Genomic DNA, 15,074 nt, shown 5'->3' on the forward strand with positions numbered 1-15,074 from the left:
GAAACTTAAGAAAGTATATTTAACCCTGTGTAAGCTAGAATCTATATTAGAAATTAAATCTTAAAACTGAAATAAATTGTTCACATGTTCTATTTGTACCTCAGTATTATATAAATGCATATTTATGGATCTGGGAGATGTGTCTAACACCTAATATACCTTTAAATCTAAAGTGAATTAAATATAAATAATTGTATTGGTATATTTAAAATGTTTAACATTTCTTTATTTCAGACATATGATAAAGGGCTATGTCATTTGTGCTGTGAATTATAGCATATGTTTTTATACACTCAGCATTGGAGATATACTAGATACGGAATGATATGATTCTATTAAAATCAAATAATAGTATGACTTATTATCAACTGATATACAAATATAGTCAAATATATATATATCTATATTGAATTATAACTACTAGTCCACTCATAGAAATATGACTTTTAAATAAATCTTTTAAAATATTATAAGTAGGAAATATATATCATATGTATATATATATATATATATATATATATATATATATATATATATATATATATATATATTTTAAGTGTACCCATCTTTAGTCTCAAAAATACACGCTCAGTTATATTAGATGGGTCATATACTGAACAGATAGTTTATTAATACTAGGAAATAATAAATATATTAAATATACATTTAAGAAAATATATTTTTCTGTAGTAGTATTTGCTAATGAAACTACATTATGTTGCCTATTGTCCCCCGGTGTTCAATACAAGAATTGCAACCAAAGGATATTTAAAATTGTCAGGGGATTTAAATTCCCATATGCATTTCCAAGGGCCAATGAGAGATAAGCTCAGACTCAAAGGGTGTACCCAGAACATTTCCATTGGGTGAATTAGTAATGAAGGTGGATTATTGTGAGAGACAAAAATACCTATGCAAAGAAGGGAGAAAAGCCAAAAACACACTTTGGTTTGGGGCCTGACTTGAAATAACTCTATGTTGAAAATAGAGAAATACCTCTGTGTTTGTGATACCCTGTTTGCAAAAATACCTTCACGTATGACTTTGCAAAATCTCTGGTTAGAAAAGCTGAAACTCTCTTATTGGTATCTGGTAATGTATTAAGCGGTTTGATGATGTTATATTTTTAGTGTTTTAAAGCAAAGATATTCTTTATTGCTGTAGTTTAATTGAAGCTGGTATTCAAAGAGGTATTTTATAGTTGCAACACTAGTATTAAATAGACCAGTTGTAATGCTTGTTGGATACGCCTCTATCAGACCGAACTCGGCCAGTAGTCTTGTTATCCCAGCGTCAAGCCGGAATGATAGGGAATATCCCAGAGCAGAGAAAGTTAGTAATATAAGGAGGGCGGCACTCACCACAGGCAGGACAGTCCCCAGCAGTAACGGCAGAGCAGTCCAAGGGCACACCACCAGAATGGTCAGGAAGGCAGGGTTTGGCAACAAAGAGGCAATCCAGAACAACAGGGGTTAATAAGCAGAGTAGTCAGACAGGCAGGGATCAGCAACAGTATATCAATCCAGCAATTCAGGGATAAAACAGGCAGAGTAGTCAGACAGGCAGGTTCAGCAGCAGTATATCGGTCCAGCAATTTAGGGGTTAAACAGGCAGAGTAGTCAGACAGGCAGGGTTCAAACACATTAAGGCAATACTGTAGTAACGATCTATCACACCTAGGTGCACACAAAGTAACACCTATACTTGGGCAGTGATAGATCGTTATAGAGGGACTTACAGAGGCGCAGGATTGACGCCACAGGAATCTGGAACCGGCATCTGAGAGAGAGGAGCGTACAGCGATGACGTCAGCACCGCACACATGTGGACCCAACACAGCCCCTGGCAATGAGCAGAGAAGGAGCCACCGCGCCCCTAGCAATGGCTAGAGCGGTGCAGCATGACACCAGTGTACTTCATATATTAAATATATTAATGCTAAGTGACTTTATTATTCGGAAAGGTTTTGTATTCAATACTTATAAATTAATTTTCTTATTTACTGTGAAATCTCTTAAAGGGACATTATACACTCATTTTTTCTTTGCTTAAATGTTTTGTAGATGATCTATTTATATAGCCCATAAAGTTTTTTTTTTTTTAAATAAATGTATAGTTTTGCTTATTTTTAAATAACATGGCTCTGATTTTCATATGTAAAAGAAGGGGGAGGGGGGAGTGTCTTATTTGCCACTTGCAGTGGGCTTTCCAGCTACCTTTTCAACAGAGCCAAACTGACAGCTTCTAAGTAAGTTTTTAAACAGTTTTATACTGGATTTTTATATCAGTATCTGTGCATCTTATTCTTTATAGTAGTGTCTATTACATGCAGTTATATGAAAATGAGTGTATACTGTCCCTTTAAGAATTGCACATAGATTTGGTTATTGTGTGGAATTGATAATTGTATAACAATCTCTGGGTTTAAGTGAAGTATATTAGATTATATTGATTTGAAAATCGTGAATTATATTTCCATGGTAATTCAATTAGATTGTGGGAGTTAAGCTAAGATTTCATTGTGAGATTTAAACATAGGTGAGTACAAACGTTGTTAAATAAGCTATATATATTGAAATAGTTAAACTTTCTGGCTATTTACAGATTGTTCTTGTAAAATTCATGTGGAATATTTGTTAAATGGACAGTATACACTCATTTTCATATAACTGCATGTAATAGACACTACTATAAAGAATAATATGCACAGATACTGATATAAAAATCCAGTATAAAACTGTTTAAAAACTTACTTAGAAGCTGTCAGTTTGGCTCTGTTGAAAAGGTAGCTGGAAAGCCCACTGCAAGTGACAAATAAGACACTCCCCCCCCTCCCCCTTCTTTTGCATATGAAAAGACCCTTTACACAAACAGGAGCAAGCTGGAGTAGGTAGTCGAGCGTATTCACATAAAACTTTGGGGCTTGGTTAGGAGTCTGAAAATCAGAGCAATGTTATTTAAAAATAAGCAAAACTATACATTAATTTAAAAAAAAAACTTTATGGGCTATATAAATAGATTATCTACAAAACATTTATGCAAAGAAAAAATGAGTGTATAATGTCCCTTTAAGTGATTCATTTTGAGTTAAGGTTAATTTATAGAAATATTGTGTCCATAATATTACCTTTAATTCATTCTGAGCAAAGGTTAAATTATAGAAATATTTTGTCCATTCATGGGATATAGACAATATTTATTGAATAGTAATTAATCTAAATATCTCTATAGCCTGCTTAATATTTTAATATTGTATTGATAAATTGATAGATATAACTGGTCATAGGTGATATTCAGTTATTACATAAATATAATCAAAGTGTATATAAAGATTAACTGATCAGAATTTAGGAATATTTTATATTGAGATTAAATATTTTTTAATAATAATATTGTTGTCATATTTATAGATATCTAAATAGTGATATTTTGGGGTACACTACAGAGATTTAACATCTTACTGGGGTGTATTGACAAAATTCTGCTATATTAATTGTAGCTATCGCTGACAATAATTTTATACTGCTATTAATTATTAATATTCATAATTACAATACGTAACACGTTGGTGGCAACTGCTGCTGATAAATACACCAACATTTCTGGAGACGTATCAACATTTTATTTGAGGCACTGAGCTGTAGATCATTATTCTTGATCACATTGATATAATATATTTTGTAGTAAATAGAAATTATTATTAAAAAAAAAATCGCCAATTAGTCAGGCAGAAACACTTAAAACTGAAGCCATTACTCACCTTAAAAATAGATTAAATATTAGGGGAGAATTAGACGCTTATATTAAGATTCCTAAGAATAAGGACAAAAATATTTCAAATAATATGTGGTGTGGCAAAAGTGAAATATTTCAAGGGTTATTAAAACTTAGCCAGCCCCAAAAACCCAAACAGCACAATTAAATAATTTTCAAAACTTGGGGTCTGCTCCTCTATGTGAACGATAAAATGTGCAGTCATTACATTAACTATGTTTCAGGCATTACTGAATCAAGGCTTTCCAAAGTTTATACCAGCTATCAACAGATATATTAGAATACTATGCACAGCCACCAGAATTTGCATTGCCAGGCATTGGAAAGAAGGCACTCCTTCTTGGTCAGAGGTAAAGGGTAAGATCAATGACATATATATTATGTCTGAAGGAGCTTCTAGAATTCAGGGCACAGAAGAACAGTTTCAGGCAACCTGGTACTACTGGATCTTAAATTGTAAAGAACTAAATAGCTAAGAAGAGAAGGAAAATAGATATAAAATAGAGGAATTGACACATATAGAAAGACCCTGGGCCAGCTGGGGTTCTAGTAGTTGATGTCCCAATAAAAACGGTTTAATTAATACAGTTAGAAATATTTTGACCACACTGAGTTTTGATTGTTTTAAGTTCTGTAGTTTATTTGTTTATTAGATATTTAATGAAAATAATCCCAAGGTTTATGTATGAATAAGCACTGTGATTTAAAGCTTAAAAGGATAACCCTAATTTGAAAATATTTCAGGAATGTAATAAACAATGTTTATATATGGGTAATTAAGATGTTATGTACCATTGTAACACTTTTTGAAAATTGTACACTGCACTCTCCTTGTGGAAGGAAATAAAAATTATTTTAACATAAAATGTGCAGTCAGATTGAAGGAGAGAACTCACAATTGGAGCAACTGAGGGATGAAAATGATTCCTTAAGACTAGGTAAGGAAGATGTAGAACAAGTCCAGGATAAAATTAATGCGCTTGCCGAGAACATGGCCACCTTACAAAATAATAACCAAAAATTAGCAGCCAAAATAGAAAGTTTGAATGAACAACTTGCAGAGAGCCAGGAAGAATTTTTTTTATTAAGAAAAAAATATTGTCAGGCGGAAACCCAGTACCAGAAAGAGCTAAATGAACTAAAAATGCAGTATAGCAATAATAAGCCCCCCTCCAATAGGGATGAAAATAATAGAGAAATTATTAAAACCCTAAAAGAATTTATGAGAGGTGAACTACAAAGCATTAGGGAAGAATTTATACATAGGACCCCGATTGTCTCATAAATAAACTTCCCAAAGAGGCAGTCATCTAATGTTTTAAATTTAGGGAATTTCTACACTTCAGAGGGAGGACAGTTATTCTAGTGAGTCAGAGGGCGGTGCCAGCTACCCAGATAGCCCATATAATAATAAAACACATAATGGATCTCCCAATAGTAAAAATAAGATAGATGGGGGGTGCTCCAGCCCTAATTATAAGGTTCCTAGGAGAACCCAAGATGTACCTAATAAGGTATATGACACCCATAAGATAATTAAATTCTTAAACAGTGCAGTACCTGTATTCTCCAAAAGGGGGACCACTTCTATAATCGATCACTTGTAGGCCTATAAAAGTGCTTTGTCTATACTAAATGTTAATAGTGAGCAATCGAAAATTAAATTTCTGCCATGGGTATTTGATGCTAAACACTGGAAATTCTTTGCTTCACTAAAAGATATGAATATCAGTTCTTAGAGTGAAACAAAGCAACAGTGTAAAAGGGAGTTCTGGCAGTATCGCACCACCACTGCTGCTAAAGCGGCTGTATACAATTTAAAATGTGGCGCAAATCAAAGCCCAATTGAATTTATTTCTACACTAAAAGGAGCTTACAGTATGACAGAGAACAAGCCCAAATTTGAAAGCTCAGAGTTTGTAAATTTATTTTTTGAAGCCTTGCCCTCCCACATCAAAGTAAATCTGGCTAGAGACTTTGATGATAACTGTTCATTGGATTGGCTAATTAGAGAGAGTACAAAATTCAGCAGTCCAGTGGACAGGGTTAAAAGAGAAACAAGGCCCAACCCTAAAATTGTGTCAGAAACTAGGGTGTCACCTAGCCCCCTAAATTTTGAATCCAAAAAGAAAACTTATGCAGAAGTGGCCAGAGAAAACAAGCCTTCCCAACAAAGTTTTAAGTCTGTCCCTCCCCCACCAAGAGCTGAGGTGCAGAATCCACAGGCTAATAGAAGGGAATATACTCAAAATGGGGGGCATACCCAGATAAATAGGTATCCTCAAAGAGATGAATACCCACAAGGTAATTGATATCCCCATAGAAATAGATACCATAAGTGGTGCAGATACTCTCAGGATAACCAGACACCCCAATTAAATAGTGCACCCCAGGATATAAACGCTGAACAAGTTGAACCCCAAAGACAACCGCGTCAAGATAGAAACACTATAGCTATGATTCTGAGGGATACCAAGAATCCAGGAATCACTTCCCTGGGGCATCAAGAAATCGGTCCATGGGTAGAAATAATTTGTACAATTAGGTAGGGCAACTTAGTACCCAGTTAAATCAATTATGTGAACAATTTGCTAATATGAGTCAAGCTCTTACGGCTCAGCAACCTAATAATCCTTTTTTAGGGGTACCGCCAGTGGCCAACAATGTGTCACAGGCACAAGCATAAATACTCAGATGTTATCTGGATGGAAAGAAATACCAAAGGGGATTACGAATGTTAATAATGATACCAATCAAATTCTCTCCCTACAGCCCAGCAACGGAAGGCCTGACTGTGATGACAGGTGTCCCTAGTCTGGAAGTACTGATAATTCTCCTCTTTTGCAGTTCTCCCTAAGCCTTATTCCCACAGGTGGACGTGCAAAGCAATCCTTACCTGGAGAGGGGAGTCCTGACTGTGACGCAATATGCAGGAAACCCGTTATCCCTATTACAAAGGAGACAGTGGGTAAGGATTATGCCGTATCAGGTATCGTGGCTGATACAGGTAACTTGTGGTGAAGCCCACAAATGTGTAAACATGCTAATTTTATGTGTGAAATGGTAGAAACTGAGGGGAGATATTATGTATTAGCTGAGCTCCAGGATTCAGTTACCAACCCTATCATGGGATTAATTGATACTGGATCTCAGGTTTTTATCCCACAGGTACTACACACAGCTAACTAAACTAATGCCCCACAAGCCTAAACTCAGGGAATTTGAGGGTTCATTAATAGGTGTTGGAGGTGACTCTCTCAAAGTCTGGGGTACTGCATGGTTAAAGCTAAAGCTGGGAAACAGGGTAATAAGACACCCTGTCATTATAGTGGATCTGCCAAATGATCGTTTAATAATTGGTATTGATCTTCTTAAGCTATTAAATACTGTAATTGATTGCATAAATAATATTATTTGGTTGCAAGTCAAAAGACCTATTAATTATAAACGGTCCAGCATACCTCACACCAGACATAACTGTCATGTGGTGGAAGAAAAGCCAGATGCTGTTGAGATTCATTTCAGGAATAGCTCTGTACCTGAAATAACTGTCCTACAAATAGATTATCAGACTCCCCTAAGTGGCTCTGATGGTCATACTATTACATTTTCGCATGGGAAAATAGCCAATATTTCCCTAGACGGCAATGTATTAACTATATCTTTACACAAAGGAGATCCTAAATTCCCTAAAGGGGGTGATCACTCTCAATTCCTTGCAGAAATTGAGAAAATTAAGGATGATTTATTTATCCTTATGCAAGTGCATGATCTGGAAAAACCAAGTATGCTAAATCAAACTTAAAACAGAAAGCTAGCTATATAAGCGAAGGCTTATAGGTGCAGATAGCTGAACCTAAAGTAATTACAGGTAGCCCTCAGTTTACGCCGGGGTTAGGTTCCAGAAGGAATGGTTGTAAATCGAAACCATTGTAAATTGAAACCCAGTTTATAATGTAAGTCAATGGGAAGTGAGGGATATAGGTTCCAGGCCCCTCTCAAAATTGTCATAAGTAACACCTAATACATTATTTTTAAAGCTTTGAAATTAAGACTTTAAATGTTAAACAGCATTATATAAACCTTATAAAATAATCACACAACACAGAATATATAATTAAACTAAGTTAAATGAACAAAAACATTTGCTAAACAGCATTATAAACCTAATAAAATAATCACACAACACAGACTTCACTTGCATTTTTCTGCAAACAGTTCTTTCTATTCATTCACACTGGACTGATTTATAGACAGGAAGATCTTGTTCCTTTGAAATCTGCTCAATAGCTCAGGTCTGGTTAAACTGATTAATTTCAGCTTGCTTGGTTTTGCTGCAACACAAGCGGACAGCTCCACCTACTGGCTATTTTAATAAATGCACTGCTTCTCAATGCTTTTCAATAGCAGTCACCTGACTGGAAAAAAAGGTTGTTATTCTGAAACGGTGTAAATTGAACCGTTGTAAAACGAGGGCCACCTGTAAATATCTTTCTCCCCAAGATCACTGGGTCCATGACCTAGATGATAACTCTGAAAGCTATAACATTACAACTAAATGTTCTTTATCTATCTCCATAGGTAATAAATCAGCGAAACACCTGTTTTTAGTTTTAAATAATCCCCATAATCAAATATACATTGGCAATGATCTCTTGCATAGATATGCCATACAAATAGATTTGATTAACCTTTGCCTCTGGAGCAGGTTTAAAGGGGACACTGAAATATTTCAAGATAAAAATGCAGCCCTGAAATCAAACCAGCAAATGCCATATGCGCTGAATATGCAGGTGTCTAATGATATTGTAATCCCTGCTTGGGTTAATACATTTATTTTACCCTTATAGGTAAAAAGGGGTCAGAAGTTAAAAAATTCTGAAGCGCTAATTTGGATCTCCAAGAGAATGCAAAATATGGGTATGACAATGACCCATACTATTATGGTAAATATTGGAACTGTTCCAATACATGTTATTGTGCATAACATGGCCCCACAGGATATCACCTTATCCAAGGGAACTATCATAGGATATGCTCTGTAATCCAGTTATTATACTTTTGGATTCCAGAATAATGTAATTGGGCTAATACCTGAAAGGTACTTAACTGAAGAACAGTTAATAGAACAATCCTTTGCATCCATGCCAGAAGGATTACGCACAATTCAGTCTATTTATCCTTTCAGCTCAGAGGAAGGCATCTGTAAAATTGAAGAAGCCTCCCAGGTATTTGATCAACCGATCATAGAGCAAGAATACCCCAATACCCAGAATCCTGGGGGTAATGTAAATTATAATCAAGGGGACCTCACATATAGGCTTGAAGAAGCCTATGAGATAGGACAGTCTGAAATCTTTCCAGGATTTCAGCAAATAGTCGAAGAGCAAATCTCCTTAGCTAATGGCTGTTCCAGTGATGATGAATGCCAACAGCTACGAGAGCTCCTAATAGAGTACAAGGATATTTTGCTAGGGATTCTTATGACTCTGGGACTACAGACCTACACATTGCAAGAATCCAAAAAGATCCCAATGCACCACCTGTATTTGTTAAACAATACAGACTCCTTTTAGCCTCCTATGATTCGCTTGCAGAAATCATAAGAAACTTGGAAGAAAGGGGTATCATCAGACAGATGCATAGCTCTTATAATAATCCTATTCTAGGTATTATTAAGCCCAATGGACAATGGTGTTTGTGTGCTGACTTAAGACAGCTAAACAAATGAGGCTACATGTCTGGCTGGCCTGTGTCATACATTGACCAGTGCCTAGCGCAGATGCAGGAATCGAAGATATTCACTGCCATTGAATGTGCGCAAGGATATTGGACCATAAAGGTACATGAGGAAGACCAGTATAAGCTAGCGTTTTCCTTCCAAAAGGTCCAATATGCATTCCAAAGACTTCCATTTGGATACATAAATTCAGGACATGAATTTGCTGTATTCATGCATAAGTCCATGCCTGATGCACTAGAAAGGGGGACGTTATCCTAAAAAAAATGGATGAGTTTATTGCAAAAGTAGATGGAGAGCAGGCTACAATAAAAGGCAAGAAATTCATCAGAGATAAAGAAGATTATGACCAAAACAGAGTATATAATTGGGCTGCAGTGCGACGCCAACAGCATGACAACAGAAATAAAAACAACACCAAAATAATTTTGGCAAATCACAGTTCCAACAAAGTCATAAGTACGCTGAAAACATACCCAAATCAATACTTAAAAAGAATAAAAGAAAAGTAGTATTCAGCACATCAGAAGGGGAGTCCACAGATGCTGAAAATGCTATCTCTTCAAACTCTATGTCTTCTTTCTCTTCTTCTTCTCTATCCTCTCCTTCCTCTTGTTTGCCCTCTTCTTTTTTACAGGAGAGCTCAGGGGAAGAGTCGGGGGAATGCATACCAGTGGTTCGACCGAAAACCACCCCGAAGACCACCCAATTAGAAAGAGAAGAAGACGAAGATGAAGAGAAAAAAGAGGCAAAGAAAAGACAAAGAAGAAGAAAAAGGGACACTGACACCCAATACCTGTTTACCTTCTGATAGCTTCAGTATCATCAATGTGTCAAAATACACACTGACTGAGTTTGAAAAATCTGTCCTATCTAAGACAAAATTCATCAGAAAACTTACACTAAAAAGGTTTTTTTCTCTTACCTCTGAAATGGATGATGAATCTGAACATACAGCTAATACTGATCCAGTGAAAAATACCAACATTATTCCATATTTGCCTTTTTCTGATGCTTGTACTCTTGCAACACTCAAGGAATTGTATAGTTATTCCTCTGATCTTACTCCTAAGCAGCTACAAAAACCCAAAAAGATTAAATCAGATTTTTATCCCATTCAACATAAGGGTGCAATACTAAATGCCTTTCAAAAAGCAGTTCAGGATGATATCCTAACTTTAGAAGCTGACACTGGTGACAATGCTGCTGCCCCCAATCTGAAATATAAAGAACGCATGGCTATTCAGTCCTTACAAAACAATCATGATATTGTTATAAAGAATTCGGATAAGGGTGGCAGCATTGTCATTATGGACAAAGCTTCTATTTCCAAGAGGCTTACAGACAACTCTCTGACATCAATACCTATTACAAATTATCTACCAATCCTACTAACATTTTCAAAAAGGAATTGACACAGCTGATCCAAGAGGGCATTTCACTGGGCATTCTTTGCCCTAATGACTTAAATACCTTAGTTCCAAAGAATCCAATTATTCCCATTTTTTACCATGTACTGAAGGTGCATAAAGACATTAAGCGCCCCCCAGGTAGACCAATAGTCTCTGGCATTGGCTCCCTCTTTTAACCTATGGGAGCCTGGCTTGATGCCATCTTACAACCTATTGCCAAGGGACAGTTGAGCTACCTGGAGGACAGCTCACATTTACTCAACAAATTAGAAAACATTGAGTGACAAGAGCACTATACGTGGATGGTAGTGGATATTTCATCATTATACACATGCATTCCTCAATCCTTGGGTGTTCAAATTGTTGAATCGTTCTTAACCAAAGAATTAGAACTGGATGACATTACCAAACACTATATAGGAGATATTTTGAGGTATCTCTTATCTCACAATTTCTTTATGTTTAATCAAGAGTTCTTTCAACAAACATGTGGCACAGCGATGGGGGCAAAATTTGCCCCATCATTTGCCAATTTGTATGTAGCATGGTGGGAGCTCTCCTATATATATAGTTCAATGAATCCATGGTGTGAAGAAGTCTTTTATTCACGATATATAGATGACTTGCTTTTTATAGTCAAAAAACCATTAGATGACTCTTCACACCATAAATTCATGAATCATTTAAACGACAACCATATGGGACTCAAATTCACAGGCACTTACAGTAGCACTGAAGTAAACTTCTTAGATTTAACCTTACAAATACATAATAATGAAATATGCACAAAAACATATAGCAAACCCACCGCTGGGAACACTATTCTGCATGCCAGATCACAACACCCTAAACATTTGGTACAGGCTATACCTAAAGGACAGTTTATTAGACTCAGGAGGAACACCAAATCAGACGGTCTATGACCAACAGGCCATTGAGCTTGAAAATAGACTAGTTAACAGAGGCTATAATAAAAATAATTTATTCAAATGTCACCAACTAGTGAAAAGATCTAATGCTAACACAGCAACTAGACAACATAGAGATTCAAATAACAGTGATTTCACTGACTCAAAGGTGTTCACAACTGAGTATACTATGCAATATGATCAAATTGTAAAAATACTTAAAAAACGCATTCACCTCTTGTTAGGAGATGAGATTTTAATACCGATAGTCAGAAATTGAAAATTTGTTCCAAAACCCCCCAGAACTCTAGCGCAGTTCCTATCTCCTAGTTTGGTATGCAATAACATTCCATCCTTAAAATCCACATGGCTAAAACATAAAGGCAATTTTAGATGTGGCCATAAAAACTGCAACACTTGCATTATGATCTTGAGAGGTGACTCTTTTAAATCAAGTATCACCAATCAGTTTCAGATTTATGCCAATTGTGGTACCCAATGGGTGGTGTATATACTAACCTGTAATCTTTGTCAAAGTCAATATATAGGGCAAACTTCTAGAGAACTAAGAAAAAGAGTAGCGGAACATGTTAGAGATGTCAAAAATTATGTAAAAGAATCAGCTGTAGCAAGCCATTTTAATGGCATACATTTTACTAACAAAGCAAATATATCGGTTCAAGTTATAGATTTAGCTAGAGTTCCAATAAGAGGTGGTAACAAAAACAAAATCCTTGATAAGAAGGAATTATTTTGGATTTTAAAATTAAAAACAAGAATCCCCTTAGGAATGAATAGGGAGTTTGACATCAGCTACTTTATAGACAATTAATGCCTGTTAGGAACTGTATTTTGTATTTTGCATGTCACATTTTATATCATATACTGCATTTGGTTTATTGTGTCCCTAATGTGCTCTGCTGCTAAGCATTAGAGAATCCAGATAAAAAAATTGCATCTTGTCTTTAAGCATGAATCTTATAATAGTATTTACTATAGCAAGATTAGACGGTCACCCCTAATGTTAGGTCTGTGTTGTTAAATAATCAACTCTTCTCCATGTTAAATATGAGTAAATGTAACTTGGAGCTGTCTAATTCATTATGTAGTTTAACATAAAAATAGCCTAAGTGTTTAAAACGTTAAATTTTTTAAATTTACACTATATATTTACTCTATTTGCTTATCTAAAGATATTTGTAAAACAAGTGTATTGTGTCACCCCAGCACTGTGATTATAATTCTGCTTCATTTTTTTGTTTTTAACACTTATTTGGTATGTTTTTTAATCTTAGCTGGAGTAGCAAGAGTTAACCGGTTTGTACCTTGAGTATAAATTGCCTATCTCTGCTACACCTCACTAGTCTATGAATAAGCGCCACTAGGGAGCGCGAAACACGTAAGACTGGCCTTGTATGCATGTCTGCCCTCTGTCTGGGAACACGCTATGTTTTTCATGTGACAAGGTATGTTTTTATTTTTCTACTAACCGAGTACTAACCGAGTAGTGCCTGCTTTTTTCTGACCCTTTGGACGTTATCCTATGTTGATGATGTGTTAATCAAAAGCACAGACTTTAAAAAACACATCACAGAACTTAAACATGTCCTCAGCCAACTTAAAAGGGCAGGTGTCAAATTATCCCTACAAAAAGCTCAATGGTGCAGTACTCGTGTCAACTTCTTGGGACATGAAGTTACTCCTGAAGGGTTAAATCCACAGAAGAAAAAGGTTGAAGCCATATTAAATTCTAAGAACCCAACTAACTTAAATGAATTTAGATCATTCCTGGGTATGACAAATTATTCTCGCAAATTTATTGATAATTATGCAGAATTAGCTAAACCACTGCTACATCTTCTAAAGAAGGATGTGAAATGGCACTGGAGTGAGGCTCAGGAAACAGCCACAAGAGAGCTGAAGAGAAAACTCACTCAAGCACCTTTCTTAGCTTATCCTGAAGGGATTGAAACTTTCTACCTAGAGACAGGTTACACAGATATAAGCATTAGTGCTGTTTTATACTAAAAACATGATAATTTAAGCAAAGTCATTGCCTATGCGAGCAAAACTTTATCCCCTGTAGAAATAAAATTTAGTGATTGTGAAAAAGCCCTCTTATCTACTGTATGGGCTCTACAAACTTTCAGCAGCTATATACAGGGCGAGAAAATTATTGTAGAAACGGCCCACCAGCCTTTGCTATATTTGCAAAGTGAGAGAATAAGGGATGGGAACCTGTCCAATAGCTGCATAACAGTTTGGACTCTTTCCTTACAAGGAAATTCACTATAAGCAAAACAAAAAGAATCCATTTGCACAGGGGCATGCGGAGCTCCCCGACTGTACTGCTAAAAATCATAGGGAAGAGTTAATAGAAGATGATTTTCTGGAGTAACAATTGCTTTCTCCATATAAAATATACAATGAGGACCATTGTCAAACATTACCTTGGGTATATGTTGATGGGTGTTCTTACCATGCCACTATTGATAATGAGCGCAGATTAGTCGCTGGCATTGGTATAGCTTGGGCAAATGGATTCCCAAATATTTCTGTAGGATTCAACATTGGACCAAGATCCAGTCAAGTAGCAGAGCTCACTGCTATTTTAAAAACCATTGAAATGGCTATTAAAGAAGGTATTCATGAATTTGTGATCATAACTGACTCAAATTATGTGCATGACAGTTTTGTTGAATACCTGCCAACTTTGAAAAGAAATGGCATGCAGAAAACTAACAACAAACCAGTCGAACATGGTAAATTGTTCTGTGAAATTGATAAATTAGTGGTTTTCAATGGGCTGACCATACACTGGAAAAAGATCAAGGATCATTCCAGAATTCAAGGTTCTGATAGAGAAGGCAATCATCTTGCAGATTAATTAGCCAAACAAGGAGCAATAACTGTAGAGCTCCTCAATATTGACCACTTAATGGGTGCTATTCATGTAGAAGCCATTACCAGAAACCAGGCTAAACAAGAAAATTAGCCTAAACTGGTACTATGGAGTCAGGATTCCCCTAGTGAGGACCTGATCACTAGTCAAAAAGAAGACCCCATTATAGGTACCTTCTATAAACACATAGAAGATCCTGATAACAACCCCATCTCAAAAGATGACTGTATTGGCAAGGAAGATCTTAGAATCTTAATAAAGTCCAAATCACAATTTAAATTACAGGATGGTTTGTTAATTAGAACCTCCAAAACAGGTATCCAACAATGGGTGGTACC

The sequence above is a fragment of the Bombina bombina genome, chromosome 11 (genome assembly GCF_027579735.1).
Source record: "Bombina bombina isolate aBomBom1 chromosome 11, aBomBom1.pri, whole genome shotgun sequence".
Taxonomy (NCBI): domain Eukaryota; kingdom Metazoa; phylum Chordata; class Amphibia; order Anura; family Bombinatoridae; genus Bombina; species Bombina bombina.